A 17,101-nucleotide genomic window follows, 5' to 3' on the forward strand; every position below is an offset into this window, starting at 1 on the left:
TCTTTATAAACTCGTGAATTTTATGTTTATATTTATTGTACCTATCGGACAAGAGAATATGGTGTCATTTGCAACAAATTCACGAAAGTTACAGACCGTTTTTAATGACTTTGCCTGTGAGAATTGTATTTTTTTCTATATTTCTATATTTATTCAAACAAAGCAAATTTAAAATTATAAGTAGAAAAAATATCAAAAGGGTTTTAGTAATTACAGCCGGCGCGGAAACTTTTTTCACCGAATCGATCTTAGAAACGCGTTTTCATTATTAGGACAAAATTCCCCACGTGGTACTGGTGTTGTATTTTTGTAAAAAACATATACGATTCTCACAGGCAAATTCAACAAAAACAGCCTGTAACTTTCGCGACTTCGTTGCAAATGACCCCATATTCTTTTGTCCGGTAGGTAAAAAAATATAAACATAAAATTTACGAGTTTATAAAGAAAAAGCAAAAATTGCAATAGTATCAAAAGTTCCTAATATGCTCCGAAATGTCGCGATTTGAGAACAAATTGGTCCAGAACGCTTTGATAATGATTTTAAATTAGATTACAAAAAAATAAAAATTTTAATTAAAAGCAAATATGTTGTCATAACAGCTAAAATTAAAAAATGCATTATTGAACTTCAATGCATTTGGTGCGGAAACTTTTTTCGCGATAGAGAAAAATTGATGCCGTATTTCATAATAGTTTTCCATGCTCTACACGGCTATGTGGTGGTATTTTTTTAGTTATGGCCCTACTGTGCAACATTTTTGAGCAAATCGCGTGCAAACAACTTCTGTCGAGAATTTTCTGAAAGTAGAGTACCAATAGGCAAAAACCATATTTGGGTTTTGTTTTCCGAACATCTGATTTTATGGCCCCATCTAAACATGGTTAGCTATCGACTTTTTGATGCAAATCGGGACTGTATCTCAGAAACCAATACGAATCTTGTTTTGACTACTGCAGCAATATCATAGATAAGGGCAGGAAGAACATATTTGGAGGAATAATGAACTCGAAAAACTGCATTTATTGCCTCAAATTTTATAATAGATCTAAAAATTCCATAATTTGTATATATTTCGCAGCGTATCTACAAAAATGTTAAATTTTTCCTAATGTTATCTTTGGGAAAAATATTCGCTGGAATGTAATACACAACTCTTCAAAACATTTCATTGTTGTAAAATGCTTCGCATAGTTTACAACTACAATTTGATAAATATTTCAAGAACGCATTGAAATCCCAAATATGAGAAGAAACTGGATGTGTTATCATTGTTTGAAATATGTTTTGTAGAAGGTATGTTATTAAATACCGCGTAAACCACGTGAAATAATCATTTTATAGTTTCAGAATGTTCTGAAGAATTGGTGGGTACATTATTTGCAATATTTTGCGAAAGGTTACTTGGTTCAACTCCCAACAGTTTAGCTGCTACTGACCAAAATTCCATAAATTGTGTAAACTTTTCAAGATTTTAACGATTTCGATGCGCTAGATGCATTTTTTCGTAGTTCATCTACTTTACACATAAGTTCTACTACTATAGGGCTGCAATATTGCTAAAGACTGCAAAGCAAAATTCTTATTATTTCCTGACATAAAGGTCCGATCAGTGGAAAAAAGGCTCATTTTAGCTCGGTTTAGATGACGCCATAAAATCCAGCTCATCGAGACATTCATTTTGGGTCTACGACCATTATTTCGATGAGTTACAAACTTTTTGGCCAAAACCAACTTATAGTACCCTCCCTACATATTGATGTAGGGTATAATAAGGGAAATCAAAAACCGCTTTTTGCAAAATGTCAGACTTCACTCAGATCCCAATATATACTTTCTATGGTCGCAAATGGTTTAATGTGCTTAAAGCAACCATAATACATCCTCCGTACTATGTTGGATGGTATAAAAAAGAGATCAGCCAGTCCAGTATTATTCAAACTTAAAAAACGGGATGGCAATTAATCTATATAACATAAGACCTCTTAAAAACGTACAAAGAAAAATATTTTGGATTTTTAACTCTTTTATAAGACAAATACAAAGAAACCTATGTATTTATTTTAATAAAATGTTTACTAACATAACAAATTATAATAAAATTATAATTACAAAGCACTAGCAACAAAGGCTATCGGAAAAAGAAACCTTTTTTAACACAATGTAGCCTGCTATATTCGTTTTGACGAAGTTTATTTGTACTATGTATAAATATAATTTGTAAGAGATAATAAAGAAAGATTTTAATTTTCCCAGACACCATACATTTTGTAATGATGTAAATATCACTTACCTTTTTGTTTGTGTCCTTGGAGCTTGATGATGTAAATTCTCTTCCTCTGCGACTATATCCTCAATCACTAGTTTTGATTAAAGATCTTTAATATAGTGTTAACACTTTTATTGATGATATTAAAACCGAAAATGAAAGCTAATCTTGGATTATAATATGAATATATTATTTTAATTGAAACTTATTGACATTGGCATTCACTTTAACATTATTGCATAGAACAAAATTACATTAGGCACACATTCTCTTTATACAAATAATTATTGCCTTTTTATTTTCACTTTATTATTTTTCACTGGAAAGAAATTAAGAAAAATAATAAAGAAAATTAGTATTTTTCGAACATAAATTGAGTAGGAAGTGACAATAAGTTATAGGTTAGAAATAGTTAGTATAAATTGTAACTGAAACTTTTTTGAATTTTAGTAATATTCGATGACGACTTAGATTAAATTGTTAAGACAGCTCTGATAAAAACTTCAAACATTTTCCGGCAAATAAAAACTCAAATTACTCAGTAATAAAACAGCTGTGCAAAATTGATTCACAATGGATTTTTAATATTCATTTTAATTGTTTCTCCTTACACATTTATTAGCGTCATTTATTTAAACAAATGTGACGGTGTCTACCATAAATCGAGGAAATGATAATAAACAAATCATGACAAGAGAATTGAAAATCGAAGAAATAATTTAGAACTCATTAATATTAATTTCTAATATTTATTGTCAATTGAGAAATATGCAATAGGAGGATAGGCCAAGCAATGTCAGCAGCATTATACCCTATTTAAAGCTTCTTGAAAATAATATAGTTTTGGGGCAATGACAGTAAGATTTTTTCAAAATCTATTTAAACAAAAAAAAAAATTTAATGAATTTTTTTTCATGGGTCTTTTTAAAGAATATTTTTTCATGGATCTATTTCAGCACTGGGCGTGGATTTTTAAGGCAAATTTTTTCATGGATGTTTCTCAGCACTAAGTGTGGATTTTTAAAGACTCTATCTCAGCACAAAGTGTGGATTTTTAAAGAATATTTCTCAAGACACTATCTCAACACTAGGCGTGGACTTTTAAAGAATATTTTTCAAGACACTATCTCAACACTAGGCGTGGATTTTTAAAGAATATTTTTCAAGACTCTATCTCAGCACTAGGCGTGGATTTTTAAAGAATATTTTTCAAGACTCTATCTCAGCACTAGGCGTGGATTTTTAAAGAATATTTTTCAAGACTCTATCTCAGCACTAGGCGTGGATTTTTAAAGAATATTTTTCAAGACTCTATCTCAGCACTAGGCGTGGATTTTTAAAGAATATTTTTCAAGACTCTATCTCAGCACTAGGCGTGGATTTTAAAGAATATTTTTCAAGACTCTATCTCAGCACTAGGCGTGGATTTTTAAAGAATATTTTTCAAGACTCTATCTCAGCACTAGGCGTGCATTTTTAAAGAATATTTTTCTAGACTCTATCTCAGCACTAGGCGTGGATTTTTAAAGAATATTTTTCTAGACTCTATCTCAGCACTAGGCGTGGATTTTTAAAGAATATTTTTCTAGACTCTATCTCAGCACTAGGCGTGGATTTTTAAAGAATATTTTTCTAGACTCTATCTCAGCACTAGGCGTGGATTTTTAAAGAATATTTTTCTAGACTCTATCTCAGCACTAGGCGTGGATTTTTAAAGAATATTTTTCTAGACTCTATCTCAGCACTAGGCGTGGATTTTTAAAGAATATTTTTCTAGACTCTATCTCAGCACTAGGCGTGGATTTTTAAAGAATATTTTTCTAGACTCTATCTCAGCACTAGGCGTGGATTTTTAAAGAATATTTTTCTAGACTCTATCTCAGCACTAGGCGTGGATTTTTAAAGAATATTTTTCTAGACTCTATCTCAGCACTAGGCGTGGATTTTTAAAGAATATTTTTCTAGACTCTATCTCAGCACTAGGCGTGGATTTTTAAAGAATATTTTTCTAGACTCTATCTCAGCACTAGGCGTGGATTTTTAAAGAATATTTTTCTAGACTCTATCTCAGCACTAGGCGTGGATTTTTAAAGAATATTTTTCTAGACTCTATCTCAGCACTAGGCGTGGATTTTTAAGGAATATTTTTTCATAGATCTATCTCAGCACTTAGCGTGGATTTTTAAGGAATATTTTTTTCATAGATCTATCTCCGCACTAAGCGTCGATTTTTAAGGAATATTTTTTCATAGATCTATCTCCGCGCAAAGCGTCGATTTTTAAGGAATATTTTTTATTAGCAAACGTCAATTATGAAGGAATTAGAAATGTGTAGGGCATCAGACTATCGATCACACCAACTGTCAATTTCCTTTGCTGGCTTCAAACTAATTATTCTCACGATTTTATCACCACACCCTACTACTGGATGCCTTACTACATTGAACACCAATCTTGTAGCCATTAATTAGGTTATTACTAGAAATGGAATATTTCTGTATATTTAATGATGGAAATAAATAAAAAATTACAAGTCATATATTCAAAAACGTTGACCAGGTATTTGAACATTTTGAATTATTTTATTTAGGTTACGAATCAATGCAAACCTCCTAAAACCCACCCCGGCGTATGTAATATACATATAAATTATACGCAACCGAAGTCATTATGCCAACCACATCGTACATCTGACAAAACAATAAAAAAAGAATTGACTTCTACATTGCTAAATTGCATTACCGGCAGTTTTATCGAATAATCCTACCCTACAATAAGTGCTTGTTTCAATTCGCTCTAGATTATTACAACTGATACACCAAATGATCATTACAAATTCATTTCTATGTAGAAATTTGCCACAACAAAAACTAAAACAACAATAATTATTGTCGACAATCGCTAATGAAACAACATATTTCAAATAAATCATTTGGAATATCAATCAACATTCCTCAACACCTCTGAACCAAGCGATGAAATTCAAATGAACCGCTTACTACTGCAGCAGTTAATACGCCGACATGACAATAACATGCCGGGACAAATTATTTACGAAAAGGTAGAAAAGTGTGTTTCTTGTTCGGCTGTCTGTCAGTATAAATGTTGGTTTTTTGTTTTGTCGGACTATTTACACAGATCATTAGAATTGTCATTGACCACAATGTATTTATTGAGTAGTGCTGGTTGAATTTGAATGGAATGTCCGGAAATGGCAAACAGTAATGTTAACAGTTCTAAATGCAATTTGTTGTCATTTAATTAGTTCGTGGAATAATAAAATAAAAGTAAATAATAATTGACAAATGATTTACCGGTGGTGATTGAAACAATCAGTTGGGAATATTTTTTAGAGATCATCACAAAAAAGTTGGGATTTCTATACAAATTTTTCCGGGCCTATTTATACAATAACGGTGGGGTTTTAATGAATATTTCTTCATAGTATATTTCAGATATAAGCGGGGATATTTAAGGATTGTTTTATCGGGGTACATCTCAACAATAAGCGTGGATTTTTTAACAATATTTTATCGGGGTCTATCTCAACAATAAACTTGAATTTTTAAGGAATATTTTGTCAGCCGCTATCTCAACAATAAGCGTGGATTTTTAAGGAATATTTTGTCAGCCGCTATCTCAACAATAAGCGTGGATTTTTAAGGAATATTTTGTCAGCCGCTATCTCAACAATAAGCGTGGATTTTTAAAGAATATTTTGTCAGCCGCTATCTCAACAATAAGCGTGGATTTTTAAGGAATATTTTGTCAGCCGCTATCTCAACAATAAGCGTGGATTTTTAAGGAATATTTTTTCAGCCGCTATCTCAACAATAAGCGTGGATTTTTAAGGAATATTTTTTCAGCCGCTATCTCAACAATAAGCGTGGATTTTTAAGAAATATTTTGTCAGCCACTATCTCAACAATAAGCGTGGATTTTTAAGGAATATTTTGTCAGCCGCTATATCAACAAAAAGCGTGAATTTTTAAGGAATATTTTGTCAGCCGCTATATCAACAATAAGCGTGGATTTTAAGGAATATTTTGTCAGCCGCTATATCAACAATAAGCGTGGATTTTTAAGGAATATTTTGTCAGCCGCTATATCAACAATAAGCGTGGATTTTTAAGGAATATTTTGTCAGCCGCTATATCAACAATAAGCGTGGATTTTTAAGGAATATTATGTCAGGCGCTATATCAACAATAAGCGTGGATTTTTAAGGAATATTTTGTCAGCCGCTATATCAACAATAAGCGTGGATTTTTAAGGAATATTTTGTCAGCCGCTATATCAACAATAAGCGTGGATTTTTAAGGAATATTATGTCAGGCGCTATATCAACAATAAGCGTGGATTTTTAAGGAATATTTTGTCAGCCGCTATATCAACAATAAGCGTGGATTTTTAAGGAATATTTTGTCAGCCGCTATATCAACAATAAGCGTGGATTTTTAAGGAATATTATGTCAGGCGCTATATCAACAATAAGCGTGGATTTTTAAGGAATATTTTGTCAGCCGCTATATCAACAATAAGCGTGGATTTTTAAGGAATATTTTGTCAGCCGCTATATCAACAATAAGCGTGGATTTTTAAGGAAAATTTTGTCGGGGTCTATTTCAACAATAAGCGTGGATTTTTAAGGAATATTTTGTCGGGGCCTATCTCAGCAATAAGCGTGGATTTTTAAGGAAAATTTTGTCGGGGTCTATTTCAACAATAAGCGTGGATTTTTAAGGAAAATTTTGTCGGGGTCTATTTCAAAAATAAGCGTGGATTTTTAAGGAAAATTTTGTCGGGGTCTATTTCAACAATAAGCGTGGATTTTTAAGGAAAATTTTGTCGGGGTCTATTTCAACAATAAGCGTGGATTTTTAAGGAATATTTTGTCGGGATCTATTTCAACAATAAGCGTGGATTTATAAGGAATATTTTGTCGGGGTCTATTTCAACAATAAGCGTGGATTTTTAAGGAATATTTTGTCGGGGTCTATTTCAACAATAAACGCGGATTTTTAAGGGAAAATTTTGTCGGGGTCTATTTCAACAATAAGCGTGGATTTTTAAGGGAAAATTTTGTCGGGGTCTATTTCAACAATAAGCGTGGATTTTTAAGGAATATTTTGTCGGGGTCTATTTCAACAATAAGCGTGGATTTTTAAAGAATATTTTGTCGGGGTCTATTTCAACAATAAGCGTGGATTTTTAAGGAATATTTTGTCGGGGTCTATTTCAACAATAAGCGTGGATTTTTAAGGAATATTTTGTCGGGGTCTATTTCAACAATAAGCGTGGATTTTTAAGGAATATTTTGTCGGGGTCTATTTCAACAATAAGCGTGGATTTTTAAGGAATATTTTGTCGGGGTCTATTTCAACAATAAGCGTGGATTTTTAAGGAATATTTTGTCGGGGTCTATTTCAACAATAAGCGTGGATTTTTAAGGAATATTTTGTCGGGGTCTATTTCAACAATAAGCGTGGATTTTTAAGGAATATTTTGTCGGGGTCTATTTCAACAATAAGCGTGGATTTTTAAAGAATATTTTGTCGGGGTCTATTTCAACAATAAGCGTGGATTTTTAAAGAATATTTTGTCGGGGTCTATTTCAACAATAAGCGTGGATTTTTAAAGAATATTTTGTCGGGGTCTATTTCAACAATAAGCGTGGATTTTTAAAGAATATTTTGTCGGGGTCTATTTCAACAATAAGCGTGGATTTTTAAAGAATATTTTGTCGGGGTCTATTTCAACAATAAGCGTGGATTTTTAAAGAATATTTTGTCGGGGTCTATTTCAACAATAAGCGTGGATTTTTAAAGAATATTTTGTCAGCCGCTATCTCAACAATAAGCGTGGATTTTTAAGGAATATTTTGTCAGCCGCTATCTCAACAATAAACGTGGATTTTTAAGGAAAATTTGGCAGCCGCTATCTCAACAATAAACGTGGATTTTTAAGGAATATTTTGTCAGCCGCTATCTCAACAATAAACGTGGATTTTTAAGGAATATTTTGTGAGCCGCTATCTCAACAATAAGCGTGGATTTTTAAGGAATATTTTGTCAGCCGCTATCTCAACAATAAACGTGGATTTTTAAGGAATATTTTGTCAGCCGCTATCTCAACAATAAACGTGGATTTTTAAGGAATATTTTGTCAGCCGCTATCTCAACAATAAACGTGGATTTTTAAGGAATATTTTGTGAGCCGCTATCTCAACGATAAGCGTGGATTTTTAAGGAATATTTTGTCAGCCGCTATCTCAACAATAAACGTGGATTTTTAAGGAATATTTTGTCAGCCGCTATCTCAACAATAAGCGTGGATTTTTAAGGAATATTTTGTCGGGGTCTATCTCAACAATAAGCGTGGATTTTTAAGGAATATTTTGTCGGGGTCTATTTCAACAATAAGCGTGGATTTTTAAGGAATATTTTGTCGGGGTTTATTTCAACAATAAGCGTGGATTTTTAAGGAATATTTTAAAGGGGTCTATCTCAACAATAAGCGTGGATTTTTAAGGAATATTTTAAAGGGGTCTATCTCAACAATAAGCGTGGATTCTTAAGGAATATTTTGTCAGCCGCTATCTCAACAATAAACGTGGATTTTTAAGGAATATTTTGTCAGCCGCTATCTCAACAATAAGCGTGGATTTTTAAGAATATTTTAAAGGGGTTAATCTCAACAATAAGCGTGGATTTTTAAGGAATATGTTAAAGGGGTCTATCTCAACAATAAGCGTGGATTTTTAAGGAATATTTTAAAGTGGTCTATCTCAACAATAAGCGTGGATTTTTAAGGAATATTTTAAAGGGGTCTATCTCAACAATAAGCGTGGATTTTTAAGGAATATTTTAAAGGGGTCTATCTCAACAATAAGCGTGGATTCTTAAGGAATATTTTGTCAGCCGCTATCTCAACAATAAGCGTGAATTATTAAGGAATATTTTGTCAGCCGCTATCTCTTCAATAAGCGTTGATTTTTAAGGAATATTTTAACAGACGCTATCTCAACCATTAGCGTGGATTTTTAAGGAATATTTTGTCAGCCGCTATCTCAACAATTAGCGTGGATTTCTAAGAAATATTTTGTCGTGGTCTATCTCAAAAATAAACATGAATTTTTAAGGAATAGTTTGTAGCGGTCTATCTCAACATTAGTCCCGAATTTTTAAGAAATATTTTGGCAGGGTCTTTCTCAACAATAATTTTTAAGAAATATTTTAGCAGGGTCTATCTCAACAATAAACGTAGATTTAAAAAAAAATAAATTTTGTTGGGGTCTATCTCAACAGTAAACGTGGATTTTTAAGGAATATTTTGTCGGGGTCTATTTCAACAATAAGCGTGGATTTTTAAGCAATATTTTGTCGGGGTCTATTTCAACAATAAGCGTGGATTTTTAAGCAATATTTTGTCCGGGTCTATTTCAACAATAAGCGTGGATTTTTAAGCAATATTTTGTCGGGGTCTATTTCAACAATAAGCGTGGATTTTTAAGGAATATTTTGTCGGGGTCTATTTCAACAATAAGCGTGGACTTTTAAGGAATATTTTGTCGGCCGTTATCTCAACAACAAGCGTGGATTTTTAAGCAATATTTTGTCGGGGTCTATTTCAACAATAAGCGTGGATTTTTAAAGAATATTTTGTCAGCCGCTATCTCAACAATAAGCGTGGATTTTTAAGGAATATTTTGTCAGCCGCTATATCAACAATAAACGTGGATTTTTAAGGAAAATTTGGCAGCCGCTATCTCAACAATAAACGTGGATTTTTAAGGAATATTTTGTCAGCCGCTATCTCAACAATAAACGTGGATGTTTAAGGAATATTTTGTCAGCCGCTATCTCAACAATAAACGTGGATTTTTAAGGAATATTTTGTCAGCCGCTATCTCAACAATAAACGTGGATTTTTAAGGAATATTTTGTCAGCCGCTATCTCAACAATAAGCGTGGATTTTTAAGGAATATTTTGTCAGCCGCTATCTCAACAATAAACGTGGATTTTTAAGGAATATTTTGTCAGCCGCTATCTCAACAATAAGCGTGGATTTTTAAGGAATATTTTGTCGGGGTCTATTTCAACAATAAGCGTGGATTTTTAAGGACTATTTTGTCGGGGTCTATTTCAACAATAAGCGTGGATTTTTAAGGAATATTTTGTCGGTGTCTATTTCAACAATAAGCGTGGATTTTTAAGGAATATTTTGTCGGTGTCTATTTCAACAATAAACGTGGATTTTTAAGGAATATTTTGTTGGTGTCTATTTCAACAATAAGCGTGGATTTTTAAGGAATATTTTGTCGGTGTCTATTTCAACAATAAGCGTGGATTTTTAAGGAATATTTTGTCGGTGTCTATTTCAACAATAAGCGTGGATTTTTAAGGAATATTTTGTCGGTGTCTATTTCAACAATAAGCGTGGATTTTTAAGGAATATTTTGTCGGTGTCTATTTCAACAATAAGCGTGGATTTTTAAGGAATATTTTGTCGGTGTCTATTTCAACAATAAGCGTGGATTTTTAAGGAATATTTTGTCGGTGTCTATTTCAACAATAAGCGTGGATTTTTAGGGAATATTTTGTCGGTGTCTATTTCAACAATAAGCGTGGATTTTTAAGGAATATTTTGTCGGTGTCTATTTCAACAATAAGCGTGGATTTTTAAGGAATATTTTGTCGGTGTCTATTTCAACAATAAGCGTGGATTTTTAAGGAATATTTTGTCGGTGTCTATTTCAACAATAAGCGTGGATTTTTAAGGAATATTTTGTCGGTGTCTATTTCAACAATAAGCGTGGATTTTTAGGGAATATTTTGTCGGTGTCTATTTCAACAATAAGCGTGGATTTTTAAGGAATATTTTGTCGGTGTCTATTTCAACAATAAGCGTGGATTTTTAGGGAATATTTTGTCGGTGTCTATTTCAACAATAAGCGTGGATTTTTAAGGAATATTTTGTCGGTGTCTATTTCAACAATAAGCGTGGATTTTTAAGGAATATTTTGTCGGTGTCTATTTCAACAATAAGCGTGGATTTTTAAGGAATATTTTGTCGGTGTCTATTTCAACAATAAGCGTGGATTTTTAAGGAATATTTTGTCGGTGTCTATTTCAACAATAAGCGTGGATTTTTAGGGAATATTTTGTCGGTGTCTATTTCAACAATAAGCGTGGATTTTTAAGGAATATTTTGTCGGTGTCTGTTTCAACAATAAGCGTGGATTTTTAGGGAATATTTTGTCGGTGTCTATTTCAACAATAAGCGTGGATTTTTAAGGAATATTTTGTCGGTGTCTATTTCAACAATAAGCGTGGATTTTTAAGGAATATTTTGTCGGTAAAGTCCTGACGGATTCTTATGTTCTTATTAAGTAATGAGAGTCGGTTTTTAATGAATATACAATTTATGATTTTATTTATTTATTTTCTGTATTGTAAAAAATGTTTACCTACCTTATTTTCACAATAATACATTAATATCCACAAATCCTTTGGTTGCAACTGTAACAATTGCCAATTATAAATGGTTATAAAAATTGCATCCATTATCACAAGAAATACGTCGTATGAAAATTGCTCTTTTTATATAAAACACATTCTTCTAATGCACTGCATGTGGAATTTTTCCTTCTTTATATCACACAATAATATTTTCCATCACACACAACAACAATAAATGGAACACACTGCAAAAGAAAATGAAAAATAAAAAATAAATAAATTATATAAAAGCAATAAACCTTTTGATTATTTCTATTGATTGTCAGTCACTTAAGTACGAAAAACGGACGTCAAGTTTAGTTGATGATAATTTATTAAAATTGTTTTTTAAATTTATTTGCATAATTTTCTTATAAATTCAATTTCAGATCGAAGGAAAATCCAAACGTTTTGATATTTATTTTTTGTTCGTTATTGTAATTTTCTTTGCCACCACATTCTCTGGTTTCAAACACAAACAAATTGAGAAGATATCACGCTTATAACAAGTGATCAACAAAAACAACAAGGGCTGGCAGTGTGGATGGAGCAGCCGCCGCAGCAAAAAAATAACGCCAACAACAACAATACATTGAGATGACAACTCAAAATGTTCTGAATAATATCAAGAACAACAATAACGACAATAAGAAATGTAAGCAAGGCAGGCAGGCTGAGTGACTGACTGGCCGGCACAGCTGATGAAGGCAATGCAGATATAATAAAACAACAACGACATTCATAGGTCGTTTGTCGATATTACTAGGCAATGACAGCAACAACAATTTATCACACAAAAAATAATGAGGAATTTAATTATGTTTAAGTAGCCTCCAAGTCACTGAAAAAATATTGTTTAAAAAATTCAAATTTAGTCCTGAGATAAAGTCGTCAGAAATATATTTTGAAAAACCACGCTCAGTTCTAAGATAGAGTCTTGAAAAATATTCTTTAAAAATCCACGCCTAGTGCTGAGTTGGAATCTTGAAAAATATTCTTTAAAAATCCACGCCTAGTGCTGAGTTGGAATCTTGAAAAATATTCTTTAAAAATCCACGCCTAGTGCTGAGTTGGAATCTTGAAAAATATTCTTTAAAAATCCACGCCTAGTGCTGAGTTGGAATCTTGAAAAATATTCTTTAAAAATCCACGCCTAGTGCTGAGTTGGAATCTTGAAAAATATTCTTTAAAAATCCACGCCTAGTGCTGAGTTGGAATCTTGAAAAATATTCTTTAAAAATCCACGCCTAGTGCTGAGTTGGAATCTTGAAAAATATTCTTTAAAAATCCACGCCTAGTGCTGAGTTGGAATCTTGAAAAATATTCTTTAAAAATCCACGCCTAGTGCTGAGTTGGAATCTTGAAAAATATTCTTTAAAAATCCACGCCTAGTGCTGAGTTGGAATCTTGAAAAATATTCTTTAAAAATCCACGCCTAGTGCTGAGTTGGAATCTTGAAAAATATTCTTTAAAAATCCACGCCTAGTGCTGAGTTGGAATCTTGAAAAATATTCTTTAAAAATCCACGCCTAGTGCTGAGTTGGAATCTTTAAAAATCCACGCCTAGTGCTGAGTTGGAATCTTGAAAAATATTCTTTAAAAATCCACGCCTAGTGCTGAGTTGGAATCTTGAAAAATATTCTTTAAAAATCCACGCCTAGTGCTGAGTTGGAATCTTGAAAAATATTCTTTAAAAATCCACGCCTAGTGCTGAGTTGGAATCTTGAAAAATATTCTTTAAAAATCCACGCCTAGTGCTGAGTTGGAATCTTGAAAAATATTCTTTAAAAATCCACGCCTAGTGCTGAGTTGGAATCTTGAAAAATATTCTTTAAAAATCCACGCCTAGTGCTGAGTTGGAATCTTGAAAAATATTCTTTAAAAATCCACGCCTAGTGCTGAGTTGGAATCTAGAAAAATATTCTTTAAAAATCCACGCCTAGTGCTGAGTTGGAATCTTGAAAAATATTCTTTAAAAATCCACGCCTAGTGCTGAGTTGGAATCTTGAAAAATATTCTTTAAAAATCCACGCCTAGTGCTGAGTTGGAATCTTGAAAAATATTCTTTAAAAATCCACGCCTAGTGCTGAGTTGGAATCTTGAAAAATATTCTTTAAAAATCCACGCCTAGTGCTGAGTTGGAATCTTGAAAAATATTCTTTAAAAATCCACGCCTAGTGCTGAGTTGGAATCTTGAAAAATATTCTTTAAAAATCCCGCCTAGTGCTGAGTTGGAATCTTGAAAAATATTCTTTAAAAATCCACGCCTAGTGCTGAGTTGGAATCTTGAAAAATATTCTTTAAAAATCCACGCCTAGTGCTGAGTTGGAATCTTGAAAAATATTCTTTAAAAATCCACGCCTAGTGCTGAGTTGGAATCTTGAAAAATATTCTTTAGAAATCCACGCCTAGTGCTGAGTTGGAATCTTGAAAAATTTTCTTTAAAAATCCACGCCTAGTGCTGAGTTGGAATCTTGAAAAATATTCTTTAAAAATCCACGCCTAGTGCTGAGTTGGAATCTTGAAAAATATTCTTTAAAAATCCACGCCTAGTGCTGAGTTGGAATCTTGAAAAATATTCTTTAAAAATCCACGCCTAGTGCTGAGTTGGAATCTTGAAAAATATTCTTTAAAAATCCACGCCTAGTGCTGAGTTGGAATCTTGAAAAATATTCTTTAAAAATCCACGCCTAGTGCTGAGTTGGAATCTTGAAAAATATTCTTTAAAAATCCACGCCTAGTGCTGAGTTGGAATCTTGAAAAATATTCTTTAAAAATCCACGCCTAGTGCTGAGTTGGAATCTTGAAAAATATTCTTTAAAAATCCACGCCTAGTGCTGAGTTGGAATCTTGAAAAATATTCTTTAAAAATCCACGCCTAGTGCTGAGTTGGAATCTTGAAAAATATTCTTTAAAAATCCACGCCTAGTGCTGAGTTGGAATCTTGAAAAATATTCTTTAAAAATCCACGCCTAGTGCTGAGTTGGAATCTTGAAAAATATTCTTTAAAAATCCACGCCTAGTGCTGAGTTGGAATCTTGAAAAATATTCTTTAAAAATCCACGCCTAGTGCTGAGTTGGAATCTTGAAAAATATTCTTTAAAAATCCACGCCTAGTGCTGAGTTGGAATCTTGAAAAATATTCTTTAAAAATCCACGCCTAGTGCTGAGTTGGAATCTTGAAAAATATTCTTTAAAAATCCACGCCTAGTGCTGAGTTGGAATCTTGAAAAATATTCTTTAAAAATCCACGCCTAGTGCTGAGTTGGAATCGTGAAAAATATTCTTTAAAAATCCACGCCTAGTGCTGAGTTGGAATCTTGAAAAATATTCTTTAAAAATCCACGCCTAGTGCTGAGTTGGAATCTTGAAAAATATTCTTTAAAATTCCACGCCTAGTGCTGAGTTGGAATCGTGAAAAATATTCTTTAAAAATCCACGCCTAGTGCTGAGTTGGAATCTTGAAAAATATTCTTTAAAAATCCACGCCTAGTGCTGAGTTGGAGTCTTGAAAAATATTCTTTAAAAATCCACGCCTAGTGCTGAGTTGGAGTCTTGAAAAATATTCTTTAAAAATCCACGCCTAGTGCTGAGTTGGAGTCTTGAAAAATATTCTTTAAAAATCCACGCCTAGTGCTGAGTTGGAGTCTTGAAAAATATTCTTTAAAAATCCACGCCTAGTGCTGAGTTGGAGTCTTGAAAAATATTCTTTAAAAATCCACGCCTAGTGCTGAGTTGGAGTCTTGAAAAATATTCTTTAAAAATCCACGCCTAGTGCTGAGTTGGAGTCTTGAAAAATATTCTTTAAAAATCCACGCCTAGTGCTGAGTTGGAGTCTTGAAAAATATTCTTTAAAAATCCACGCCTAGTGCTGAGTTGGAGTCTTGAAAAATATTCTTTAAAAATCCACGCCTAGTGCTGAGTTGGAGTCTTGAAAACTATTCTTTAAAAATCCACGCCTAGTGCTGAGTTGGAATCTTGAAAAATATTCTTTAAAAATCCACTCCTAGTGCTGAGTTGGAATCTTGAAAAATATTCTTTAAAAATCCACGCCTAGTGCTGAGTTGGAATCTTGAAAAATATTCTTTAAAAATCCACGCCTAGTGCTGAGTTGGAATCTTGAAAAATATTCTTTAAAAATCCACGCCTAGTGCTGAGTTGGAATCTTGAAAAATATTCTTTAAAAATCCACACCTAGTGCTGAGTTGGAATCTTGCAAAATATTCTTTAAAAATCCACGCCTAGTGCTGAGTTGGAATCTTGAAAAATATTCTTTAAAAATCCACGCCTAGTGCTGAGTTGGAATCTTGAAAAATATTCTTTAAAAATCCACGCCTAGTGCTGAGTTGGAATCTTGAAAAATATTCTTTAAAAATCCACGCCTAGTGCTGAGTTGGAATCTTGAAAAATATTCTTTAAAAATCCACGCCTAGTGCTGAGTTGGAATCTTGAAAAATATTCTTTAAAAATCCACGCCTAGTGCTGAGTTGGAATCTTGAAAAATATTCTTTAAAAATCCACGCCTAGTGCTGAGTTGGAATCTTGAAAAATATTCTTTAAAAATCCACGCCTAGTGCTGAGTTGGAATCTTGAAAAATATTCTTTAAAAATCCACGCCTAGTGCTGAGTTGAAGTCTTGAAAAATATTCTTTAAAAATCCACGCCTAGTGCTGAGTTGGAGTCTTGAAAAATATTCTTTAAAAATCCACGCCTAGTGCTGTGATAGAGTCTTGAAAAATATTCTTTAAAAATCCACGCCTAGTGCTGTGATAAAGTCTTGAAAAATATTCTTTGAAAATTCACGCCTAGTGCTTTGATAGAGTCTTGAAAAATATTCTTTAAAAATTCACGCCTAGTGCTTTGATAGAGTCTTGAAACATATTCTTTAAAAATCCACGCCTAGTGCTGTGATAAAGTCTTGAAAAATATTCTTTGAAAATTCACGCCTAGTGCTTTGATAGAGTCTTGAAAAATATTCTTTAAAAATTCACGCCTAGTGCTTTGATAGAGTCTTGAAACATATTCTTTAAAAATCCACGCCTAGTGCTGTGATAAAGTCTTGAAAAATATTCTTTAAAAATTCACGCCTAGTGCTGTGATAGGGTCTTGAAAAATATTCTTTAAAAATCCACGCCTAGTGCTGAGTTGGAATCTTGAAAAATATTCTTTAAAAATCCACGCCTAGTGCTGAGTTGGAATCTTGAAAAATATTCTTTAAAAATCCACGCCTAGTGCTGAGTTGAAGTCTTGAAAAATATTCTTTAAAAATCCACGCCTAGTGCTGAGTTGGAGTCTTGAAAAATATTCTTTAAAAATTCACGCCTAGTGCT

The 17,101-nt window shown here is 32.7% G+C and overlaps 1 protein-coding gene across 2 annotated transcripts in view; it reads right to left on the reverse strand.

Moving 5' to 3' along the window:
* dpp (decapentaplegic morphogen) overlaps nucleotides 1-17,101 on the reverse strand; it is a 490,893-nt gene that overhangs the window by 436,635 nt on the left and 37,157 nt on the right. For both annotated transcript variants that reach the window (XM_073970964.1, XM_073970965.1), the window contains exons 2-3: nucleotides 11,745-11,977; nucleotides 2,295-2,589 (exon numbers count right to left, since the gene is read on the reverse strand). The gene's annotated coding sequence lies outside the window, so the exon portion shown is untranslated. The remainder of the gene's footprint in view (nucleotides 1-2,294; nucleotides 2,590-11,744; nucleotides 11,978-17,101) is intronic.

Source organism: Musca autumnalis, unplaced genomic scaffold, assembly GCF_047663935.1.
Source record: "Musca autumnalis isolate F117 unplaced genomic scaffold, ASM4766393v1 scaffold_2, whole genome shotgun sequence".
Taxonomy (NCBI): Eukaryota; Metazoa; Arthropoda; class Insecta; order Diptera; family Muscidae; genus Musca; species Musca autumnalis.